Raw genomic sequence first — 12,263 nt, 5'->3', positions numbered from 1 at the left:
AGCACCCTCTGGTTCATCACTGCCACCCTCTGGTTCATCACTGCCATCCTCTGGTTCATCCCTGCCACCCTCTGGTTCATCACTGCTACCCTCTGGTTTGCCACTGCCACCCTCTGGATCATCCCTGCCACCCTCTGGGTCATCACTGCCACCCCCTGCTTCACCAGTGCCACCCTCTGGTTCATCACTGCCACCCTCTGGTTGATCACTGCCACCCTCTGGTTCAAGGCTGTGGATTGGGGCAGGGAGGGCTGATTGAAACTAGACACTGCCTGAGGCACACAAGGTGTCCCATGCAAAGTTCAGTTCAAACCGGTTGTTAGAAGGCGACCTCAGGGGAGGGCAGGACGTGTACTTGACCACCTTGGGACCCACCTCCCTAGTTACCAAGACGAGCACTGGCGGGAGACTTCTCAGGGGGTGAGTCTCAAATCTAGGATCGTACACACTACACAAGCACCCCACGACAAAGAGACACCACACCGTAGCTTCTTGAGAACGTTTCTTTTTCTTGTGTTTTAAAGGATCTTTATGATCGGCCAGGGCAGGTAGTTACAATTAGAGCAAGGGCTCAAAGAGTCTCGGTCAGGGTAGGGGTAGCGTGACTGTCTTATGGGATCAGTGTCAATATCGGTGCGTATCCAGCGCGCAGTTCTCAATCCTCGAGCCGGGGGATACGATGCGATCTTTGGGGTCCAGCCGGACCAGGAGAGTCAGGGAGCCGCGAGTCACTCAGCAGGGCTCAAGCAAGATGTCGGAGGTCTTACGATCTTCAGGGGAGCCGCGAGTCACTCAGCAGGGCTCAGGTGTTCCAAAGTTGCAAGGAAGCCGCGAGTAACTCAGCAGGGCTCTAGCACGATGTCGGAGGTCTACGATCTTCAGGGGAGCCGCGAGTCACTCAGCAGGGCTCAGGTAGTTCAAGTTGCCAGGGAGCCGCAAGTCACTCAGCAGGGCTCAGGGGTTTCAAAGTTGCAAGGGAGCTGCGAGTTACTCAGCAGGTCTCAGGTAGTTCCAGCAGAAGTCCTTCTCTGCCTAGCGAGCCGCGACCACGTCAGCAGGGCTCTCGTCGTTCCAGGATCGAATCTCTCGATAGTCCCGGAGCATCCCCAGTTATAGGACTGCTCCTCTTTGATCTCTGGAGTTCTGGTCTGCAGGGGTGTTAGCACCTGGGGGCCGCTTGTTGGGGTTTCCTGCCATGCGGCACTTTGATCCATTCATGTCAGGTTCGGGAGGAGTTCCAGACACACAGCGGGCGTGGAACCAGCCCTCCGGGTGGCCGGAGGGGCGATCAAAACCCACTTCTCGAGGAGAGGTCGGAGGTGTGAAAGGTACCGCTCCTCCTTCTGTCACTCAAGGGGGGCGCTCTGTCCTCCAGCCAGGGTGGCGCCTCTCAGCCTAGGCCGCGCTGGCTCGGCGGCCATCTTAGGTGACGGAAAGTGGGCACACAGGGCCTATGGGCTGGGAAGATGGAGGCACGGACTGGGAAGTCCAGGGATGGTCATGGGTAACATGGAGGGAAGGGTTGGCTAGGCCGGGGGACTCAGGGGTCTGTTGTGGTGTACAGCTCGGAAGGGGGTTGCTACAGGTCAGGGAGGACCACGCCCCGAGGCCGGGTGTAACACCGGTGCTGGGGCTCTCCAGCCCCAGCTCTGGCGTGAAACTGGACAAAGGGAAAGGGGTGTAACCACCCCCTTCCTGGGTCCCACCCAGAGGAGGGACCTAGCAGGAGATCCAGCCCCTAGATTTGGAATAAAGGTAGGAGCTGTGCCAATGCAAACCAGATCATCCTGACTGAAACTTTGAAATGAAACTCTGGACTCTTCGACATCCCACTCGACGTGGAAGACTGAAGAATCTCCTTTGTGGTCAAGGAGTGGCCACCCTGTGCAAGCAGGCACCATCAGCGCATCAAGACTTTATTTGCCATTGCTCCCGCCAGAGCTGGAACGACAGAGATCAACAAGACCCAGACTCCCAGACATCCAACAGCCCGATCCACAGTCCTGGCAAAGCTGAGACCCGTGGAGGCCACGAGAGACGTGGGACCGGCCATCTTGAAAAGTCAACAAAGTGCTTCCTGCGCAGCTCCCAAGGCACCCTAGACGCTGTGCTTTGGGGTTTGAAAAGCCCCAGCCCCAAGCAGCCTGTGCTTTAAAGATCACCCCTCCACACTCACCGAGTGCTGCGTGGGGCCCTTTTGCACTTTTCCTGCTTGCCGCATTGTCTGGTTGGTTGCCCGTTGGCTAGTGGCCTCTGTGACAATGATCCATCAAAACTACACTGCTGGTCTGGTTGCTCCAGACTGGTCCTAGCTCCCCTGAAAAGGAGCCATCGATCTGACCTTCCCGGTCCGATGCAGAAGACATCTTCGAGTCCTGCTTGGGTTGCATTTGCCAAGGTTTGGTGACTCCAATTCGAGACCCGACACCGCCAACAGCAAGAACCTTTATGGGACAGCTTGTGTCCACCAGCTGGTCATCTTCAATCCTTCCTGGTCCATGTGCAGCGGAGACAAACTACTCAACAGCACCTGATCGCAACCCGACACTGCCTGGTTCCGTCCTGGTTCCATCCTGGTCACTGGCTAGTGACCTAGACTCTGTCCCCTCTGCTTTCAGGTACTCTACATCTTTGATCCACCCTTGGATCCAACCGGACTCTTCTCTTCTGGCCGCCTGCAGCATCTTTACCTCCAGGCTCCATAGAACTCCACGACAAAACCTGACGCACTTTGGCACCTATGCACCCCCTTTCTGTGGGTGAGGTAACAAGATTACACCGGTGCTCCTATAGTGGTTTACACCTCTAGTGTCCTACTTTTTAGTGGCTACATTCTAGTCCAGTCGGAAGACTCCTAAACCTATAACTTTCAGATTTTTACTCACCATTGACTTGTATGGTAAACGCGTTTGCCTATAGACATTGCACCCGCATCCTGTGGGCCTCCTATGTCCTAACCTTCGTTAGTCCAGTGTAGGCCCAGCGATTCCCTATGCCCTAGGCCTGTTTATTGTTCGTGACGTGGTACTTATACCACTTTCTTAATATATGGTTTGAGTGGCCACCCTGCCTATCCATAATTGCCCATCTTATTGTATGTTATACTGTGTCCTTTGTTTAACGCTTGTGCTCCTGCGCTCATAAAGAGTCAAGGGGATTATTCTAGAAATAAATACATATATTTTATAATATATAATTTGTGTGTTGTCCTTTCATTTGGGATTTAAATTATTGCATATGGTAAAACAGCTGGCTTCACATGCCCTCTTGAGTTTAGCCTACGACTGCTTTTGTCCATGATACCACTAGGATAGCTGGTCTATAAGGTTGACTTACAACCAATCACCATAAGGGTCGTTTGGACTGGTGCAAGGTGCTCACTAGAATAGTGATCATCATATACCAGGCCAACGTCTCACACACAGCACCCTCTGGTTCGCCACTGCCACCCTCTGGTTGATCACTGCCATCCTCTGGTTCATCCCTGCCAGCCTCTGGTTCATTACTGCCACCCTCTGGTTTGCCACCCTCTGGATCATCACTGTCCCCCTCTGGTTTATCACAGCACCCTCTGGTTCATCACTGCCAGCCTCTGGTTCATCACTGCCATCCTCTGGTTCATCCCTGCCACCCTCTGGATCATCACTGCCACCCCCTGCTTCACCAGTGCCACCCTCTGGTTCATTACTGCCACCCTCTAGTTGATCACTGCCACCCTCTGGATCCTCACTGTCCCCCTCTGGTTTATCACAGCACCCTCTGGTTCACCACTACCACCCTCTTGTTCACGACAGTAGATTATGGGGGGAAAGCAAAGCACACCTTCTCAGCCTCAACTGAGATGAATTAATTTGGGGCTGGTTAATGTGTCACTGAATTTGTGCTTCAAGTCTGGCACTTGCTTCCTTAGCTGTAAGACCTTCCTGTTGCAGTTATTTTTTTTACAGGAGCATTGTGCCATACTTGTAACTGTTCTCTGACCCTGCTTTGAGGGTCAGAGCAGGGTCAGAGAATAGTTGAAAGTAGGCAACTAAACTCTGGAGGGGCCCCTCAGGAATCACTACAGGGAATGGTTACAAATTAGTTTTAACTTTTGCACCTGCTAAGTGCTTTCAGTTTTCCAAAATTTGGTTTTCTGCCATTTCGCGAGAGGTGGAGAAGTGTGGCTCAGGGGTTAGAGGCGGCAGACCTGGAGCCTGAGTTCGGCCCTGGACCAGGGTTCAATTCCCCGCCTCGGCGGGTCTTGGGCTCAAAATTCCACGGACTCGTTAATTCTCGCTCCGGTGCCTCCTCGACTCACGGTTCACACTCTGCGACTCTGGGCAATAGCTTTCTTAATCTCCACAACGGCCCCTCGCGGTGGGATGCCTGGCTTTCACCTTGTGGATACCCTGCCAGGGTTATCTCACAGGGGAATACCAGGACGGGTTCCCTAAGCAAGCGCTGAGATGCCCCAGGGTAAGTCGTGCGCTATATAAGTTTCATTCATTTCATTTCATTTCATTTGCGGGACACGAAATCGAACTTGCAATCCGCAAATTTGTGCGAATTTGCTGATTTCTCTTTTTTTTGCGTGTTCGGGCGGTTTTTCTTTTTTTTGGCGTGTTCGGGCAGTTTTTTGCTTATTCGCGGACCGCTTGCAGCACACCGACCCCGAGGTTGCCCATGCGGTCGTGTACGGGCGCGGCCATCTTGTTTGTGTGACGTGTTTCCATTTCCGGGCGCTCGTTGCATCCTCGCGTCGTATGCGGTGCGCAATTATGTATTCGTGGGCGTTTTTGTGTGCTCGCGGGGCAAATATCACGCGAACTTACCCAGGCGGTCCTTTATGGGCACGGCCATCTTGTTTTTCATTCACTGCTATGGTTTTGGGCATGCTACCTTTCTTCCACCTTAAATCTTTGTAATCCTATGTTTTTCTGAACTTTTTGGGTTTTTTTTTTGCTTATTATCTCTCTCTTCAATTTCCTACATCTATATTTTGTGTTTTTTTTAACTTTTTGTTACTTTATTACCTACATTATTTCTTTCGCTCTCTCTTATTTTTTTTTACACCTATTCTTCTTTCCTTCTACTTGTGCCCAGGACCATGGCTAAGGGAGGCGACAAGGGCAAGGGGAAGGGCCCATCACCACGTACCCTGCTCCCTTGCGGGCGTTGGAGGGGGGAGGAAGTGCAGCCCAGGGAGATCTTCTCTGCGGTGGAGGTGGCCGCCTTGATGGTTTTTGTCCAGGTCCACCTCCCTAAGACCGTGGCAGCAGATGGGCGGATTGCTTCCGGTTACATCCTCCGGGAGCGTCGCCAGCTGTGGGAGAAGGTGTGCCGGCGCATGTGTAAGGAGTCTGGGGTCCGGAGCACCTACCACCAAGTGACGCCCCGGTGGAGTGACATCTTGGACCTGGAGCATGACATGCTCGACCTGCTTGGTGTGGAGATCCCTGGGCTTGGTAAGTAGCTATTTAATAACTACTTTTTTCCTTCTGCTCTGTTATATTGCTGGTCTATTTTTTTCCTGAAGAGTACGAATGCTGCTGATTAGATTACATTGCAGGGACTTTAATGTTTAAAATTCTTCTGTCATTGCAGGTGCTCGCCTGGTTATTGGCGTTGCTACTATGCTTACTTTTTTGCAACTTTTTAGTCATTTGTGAGCATTACTACGTAATGCTAGAGACAGTAGACTCAAGTCTAGTCCTTCTTTGTACTCCTGCTGCTGCCACTTTGAAGAGATAGTGGTGGATTGATATGTTGAGTATATTATTTATTACTTGTTCTAGGACATTTGTAAGCATGGGCGAATTTTGCGAATTGGTAATTCGCGAATTTGCGGATTTGCGAATTGGCAAGCCGCAAAATTCGCGAATTCACGCGAATTAGCGGATTTTTTTGTTTTTGTGTGTTTGCGAGGCGCTTTGCGTGTTCGCGGGTGTTCGCGAGGCGCTTTGCAATTTCGCGAGTTTTTTTTTTTTTTGCCTGCTTAATCACTGCCACCCTCTCGTTTTTTATGCCCATCTGCCCTCTGTACCACTCGTTTCTGTGCCCTTCTGCCCTCTGCCCCACTCATTTTTTGTCCCCTTCTGCCAGCGCCATTCTAAAATAGCTAGAAATAGCTTCAACAGGAAGCACTAATAGATAAAGTAAAGCAGATGCTCCAGTTGAAGGTCAAATTAAGTTACACAATCATTAATCATCCCAAGTTTGAGGTGATTAATGATTGTGTAACTGAATTTGAGCAGCACCTGCTTTACTTTATCTATTAGAGCTTCCTGTTGAAGCTGACTTTTGTAACTATTTTAGAATGGCTCTGGCAGCTTGCTGACGCCATTCTAAAAGAGTTACAAAAGTCAGCTTGAACTTTTGACCCAATCCGTTCCGTTCGCGGATTTTACGGGAATTTCGCGAATCTCGCGGATTGCGAATTTACCGGAAATCCGCGAGTGGAACGGATTTTCCACCCATGCTTAGACATTTGTTAGTGGTCTGCAATCATGATGACGGACTGTGTCTGTCACGCGACGTCCCGTGCTGCTGAGTGATCACAGTCGTAGTAGAACCTTTTTGTTGTTGATGTAGTTAGTGAATTACATAACTTTCCTATTAGACGGTCTGCGAATCCTGCAATACTGTACTACTATCCTCTTAGTTGACCAGATCAGATGCAATTGATGTTAATTTGTTTCCCCGACATAATTTTAGATTGAGTACAAAGAAATCAAATATTTCCTCAAAAACAATCATCCATGTTGTGTTTCTTTATTTCATGATCACCAGCAACTCCCAGGGGCAAGGCGACGGCGGCGACAGAGACTCCGGTGGCAGAAGTTGGACAGGAGCAGTGCCTTGCAGGCTCTTCTGCTGGCCCCAGTAAGTTGTTTTATTGTTATATTAATACTTATACTTCCCTAACTTTTATAGCTCCTATTCATTATAAACTGGTTCCTAATAATTCTATGTTTTACAAAATAGTATTTGATCTTCTTCTAATGTAGACTACTTTCTACATTCTTATCCTGCTTCTACCATCACTCTCTGTGCTACTACTATTTACAATTATGAGTCGGTCTGTGTAGGTAGCTAAGCTTGCCCATTCGGCAAACGGTGTGAAACAAAACTCTGATACAGCAATAGCTCTAGGCACTGAGTGCAGTCCTCTGGGTTGCACTTGCTGTCTATTCCAGTCTTCTTAATGTAAGTGCTTTGACAATTTGCAACAACAAAATGTAATTGTTTACACCAAGTAAAAGGTAGCAGTGTCCTTTTTGATTTGAGAGGAGCACATCCCATACCGCTAGTGTTTCAGGGACTATTCTGCACACAAAGAAGTATGGACAAGATGATAGGTGCAGTTCGACTTTCGACATACCTCAGTCCGAACATAAGTTGAACCCCCAACCCCCTGACCGACTATCTAGAATGTCTGACCAATGATTTTACGACCCAGAAGAACAGAAGAAGACTACCTCGGAGTCCCGGCCTATCTAAGTCACTGAAACATGACTGTCAAGTGCAGTAGTTCAAACCTTTCCGCTCACTCACTCGTAAACAAAAACCACACAGTGTTTGTTAGTTTTAAAGTTTTATTTTCAATTAAGAAATGAAAACACTATTTCTTTATTTTTAATAGCGTAGTATTCTGATGGATGAAGATGACGTTAAAGTTGCAACAACATTTCCATGAATGAAATTAGTATGACTCAAAATTAATAATAGTTAACAGACACATGAAACTATTAGAATAACTGTGCAGAAGCCCCCACCTTCTTTAAAGTACTTAAAGTACTGCTGGTGAGGACTTAGTAGTAGTTGGTGAATTGTCTGGCAGAAGGGCAATAGAATCTTCTTTCTGTAAAGAGAAAAATGGTGCCCGTTAAGCAAGCATTCATCAGTTGTTATAAGAAGAAGTGTAGCATTTAATGGGATAAGCATATAAAAGGTTAACACCCTCCCCAAAACCGTTACTTTTTTTCCATCCCAGTAATAAAAAAATGTGTTATGTAACATTTTCTTCCATTATGAGACAAAATAGGGGGTTGTATATGGCATCTGAAAATATGACATGTTTTTCCTAGACGTCACAACATCCGACGCGGCACAGATGACCACCAGTGCCGGGGGCCAGCAGTGCGGAGGGGTCCACTCAGGATGCGACGGCGCCAACAGGAGGAGCTGGGGGGGAAGAATCAGCGGCGGCGGACGGTGGTAAGTTATTATACTCCTAACTTATTGAAATTTTTTTGAGTAGCCTCGCAAAGGAGTGAACGATGTACTGTACAGTAGTACACAGTACACTAGTATAAGTACACTGTACTGTCAAGAACATTTACTAATTTAAAACTACTTTTTGGGCTATCGCAGAGAAGACAGTCAACCTTGACTTTTCATAGCATTAGCGGCGGTACTTCTTTAGTAACCAATGGCCCCCTCTATTTCACTTCAACTCAGCTGGCAAATTTTTATTGTGAAGCCAAGTCATATCAGATGAAGTTTAGGGATGTGAAGAACGAAAAGTTAAAGAAGGGTGAAACGGTGAAACGAAGGACGAGCGAGTCTTAATATTTATGACTGTAAAGAATGGTTTTGTTGAATGCAATTCAACATATGAAGACAGCGGTTTCCAAAATATAATGAAAAGGGTGTTAGTTGGTTTTTGACAAAAAGACATTTTGGTACATTTGAGACATTAAGAAGACTCATAGATGTACTTTTGAAGCCAGGATGTTATCTTCTTTATCCTCCTCGTCGATAGCAGAGGTGTATGATGTAGTAGAGCAGACGCTGAGTAGAAGAAGTATGGCCAGTGGCAGTGCCACCACTACAGAAAAGTAAGACATTCAGATCCCCACTTGCATGTACTGCCTAAAGTACTGCGAGTCTGCATCATCATGGCCTTTGTCTGTATTTCTTGGGTGAAAGCTGAGTGAGCTGCCATTATGGCGGCTAGCACAAGTTCAAGTACCAGTGATTTCTTTTGCAACCCAAGAGAAAAAAAGTAAAAAAAGGCCTTTTTTTAGGACTCTCTGACTATGTATGTAGTAGTGAGCCCATTCATAGTGCTGCTAGTGGAATTCCTGAAACTCCCGGTAAGGTCACAGGCTTACAAAGACGGTGGAAAGATACATGCCAAAATGTTATACTGTTACAACAGGTATCTGTGCACACGACACGTCGCCTTTTAAAGAGTAAATGCTGTAGGCAATCAAACAACACAACCAATAGACAAACAATGTGGAGGTAGTCTTGATAGAAGTTTTTCTTCAATTCAGGTTTTATCCACCACGCCCAGCCAACACGTGTTTCGTCAGGGCTAGCAGCCCACGACTTCATCAGGGCTCCCGCGGGCAGCGGTTCCAAAGCCATTGCCACAATGGCTATGTGCTCTCAGCCGGTTCTAATACCGACCCATCTACCGGGTACTGTCGAGGTTCTCGCTGATTCGTCTCAGCCGTCCGTGTGATGGTTAATACCAAAGATGCGACACACCATAGGAGTATCCGTGTGAGCGGCAGGTTAAGCGGTACTGCTCTCCAGCGTCTCCGCGTGTAAATGCGGAAGTCATTTACAGTTTACACACGGAGACGCTGTAAAGCTGTGACGGCTGAGACGAATCAGCGAGAACCTCCATAGTACCCCGTAGCCAGGTCGGAATTGGAAGCGGCTGAGAGCACCTAGCCATTGTGGCAATAGCTTTGGAACCGCTGCCCGCGGGAGCCCTGATGAAGTCGTGGGCTAGTAGCCCTGACGAAACACGTGTTGGCTGGGCGTGGTGGATAAAAATAAAATCTGAATTGAAGAAAAACTTCTATCAAGACTACTTCCACATTGTTTGTCTATTGGTTGTGTAGTTTGATTACCTACAGCATTTACTCTGTAAAAGGCAACGTGTGAACAGATACCTGTTGTATCAATTATGTTTGGATCTTGGTCCTAATTGGAGGTTTAGGTTCTTCCTCCTATATGGGGCACCCTCAAAATAGTGGTTAGAAATGATAAATAACGTCACATCCGGGAGGCGCCAGTTGTGGATCGACAATCAAAAAAAACCTGGTCCGTTATCTTCAAAATGTTTTACTGTGTTTGCTACTTGCTGGTGTTACTGATGCTGGTGTTACTGAGTGTCAACTTTCTGTTGAATTATTTTGACTTTATGTTAAAGACTATTGGCTATAGTATTTTTCTTTCTTTTTTCATAGATGCTACTCCAAAAAAGCTCACCCGTAAGGAGATGGCTGTCCAGGCCAGGGCCCGTAAGCTGGAGGCTATTTGTGTCGAGTATCGACGGTTGTGGGCTCGGGAGCATGAGAATGACACTACAACAACCACCAGTACATCCTCCTCCACTGCCCCCGGGTCCACCAGCCACAAGCCTCCAGCCAAACGGAGCCGTGGCCCGACAGCCTCCCGCCGCCGCCGCACAGCAGCAAAAACAACAGCTGCTTCCCCCCGGAGCCTGGATGGTACGTCAGCACCGCCTCCGAAAACGAGTGGACTACCTGGAGCGGTTGGCCGAAAAACATCAGCGCCAGCTCCGGGACCTCCGCAAAGAGCTACGGGAAGTGCAGCACCAGCTGGCCACACTACGCCACCGGAGGAAGTGACTGTCCCTTGCCTCTTTTTTAAAGACTGTCGGGGGGGTGGGAATTGGGTTTTTGGGAAAGGGTACTTTTTGATTTTTGGACATTGGTTTGGTTAGGGAGGGGGGTGAGTTGGGGTAATTTATTTTATTTTTGTGACAACAACATCCATAATTTATATTTCTTAATAATTATATTTTTCATTCCAAAACACAGTATACACGCTCATATTATTTTGTGTGGTGGTTGGCGGTGGTTACTGGACGTTTGGTTTTTCAAACTTACCAGCATGAATGAAACATCTTGTCCTGAAATGTACCAAAATGCAAGTAACCGAGTTAGTCAATTCAGTAGCCCTACTACTGTACTTTACTAGTAGTACTGTCAGTCTCTGCTCTCCTCCCAACTTAGTCCTAGCCCATTATTCTACTACCTCTCCAATATGCTTATCTTACCTGTGATTTGTGAATCACGGTTGGTGAATAAGGTTGGTTGTTGACTTGAATCCTCGACGGATGCAATATCATTGTTGTGCTGGTAGCAGTAGTGGTACACACTGGCAGTATCACCATATGAAAAAAAGAGGAAATTAAACATTGAGTGGCCTGAGCATAGCATTAGAAACAGTACAATAGATAGTACAGTACAGAACAGTGCCCTACCTTGTAGCTTAAGCAGTGCCAACGTGAGTTAAGCATTAATCTTTTCATTGTTCACGTCGTGTAGGAGAAGGATGCAATATCATTGCAATATCATTGTTGTGCTGGTAGCAGTAGTGGTACACACTGGCTGTATCACCATATGAAAAAAAGAGGAAATTAAACATTGAGTGGCCTGAGCGTAGCATTAGAAACAGTACAATAGATAGTACAGTACAGAACAGTGCCCTAAATTGTAGCCTAAGCAGTGCCAACGTAAGTTAAGCATTAATCTTTTCATTGTTCACGTCATGTAGGAGGAGGATGTTCTTATCAATCCACGATGGCGCACATGAACTTCTGGTTGCTTTGACCTTATCCTCCCCAGCAAGTGTGTGGAATTTATTGTTGTTGTCAGTCACACCTCAAAGAAATACCACACAGCCCGGGGGAAGAGGGTTAGGGTTTGAAAATTTCATGGGAATGGGGTTTTTTGGGAAAGTTTGGTAGAGAGGAAAAAAAACACAGCATGGACAGTCAAACAACAAATGAAGAGAAACAAATCTTTGGATTAGAAGATATTGATAAATCTTGAAAGGGACATAAAGGAAGTGCACTACTGCATTCCAGAAGTACTAAATGGATGGTTAGGTTACTGAAAAGTAGTACTACTACTTACTGCAACTTACTAGTAACTACGAAGAAACAAGTTGACAGTACAGGGCTGCAGTCATTACGCAATTTCACTTGCCTCTCTGCCCTCAGAGAGAATAAACACTTAGAACATTAAATTAGTGTTAAACATAGCAAAGATGTATCAAATTGCTGGAGGGAGGGATGAATTTGAAGCAGAGATCAAACAAACGCACAGAGTCACACTCGTAGAAGTAAGTTCAAGTTCACAACAATATCAATTAAAAGATAAGGAGAATTTTGGATACTGTTACTGTTTTTTATAGTTGTCCCGTTGAATTTGTGAAGTCGATGCATCCAGCCATTCCTCTTATTCGCGGTACTCCTTCATTCCATCGGATGCTCCGTCGATCAATCTTGG

This window comes from Lissotriton vulgaris, chromosome 2_1, assembly GCF_964263255.1.
Source record: "Lissotriton vulgaris chromosome 2_1, aLisVul1.2, whole genome shotgun sequence".
Lineage (NCBI taxonomy): Eukaryota > Metazoa > Chordata > Amphibia > Caudata > Salamandridae > Lissotriton > Lissotriton vulgaris.
This window is presented reverse-complemented; position numbering follows the sequence as displayed.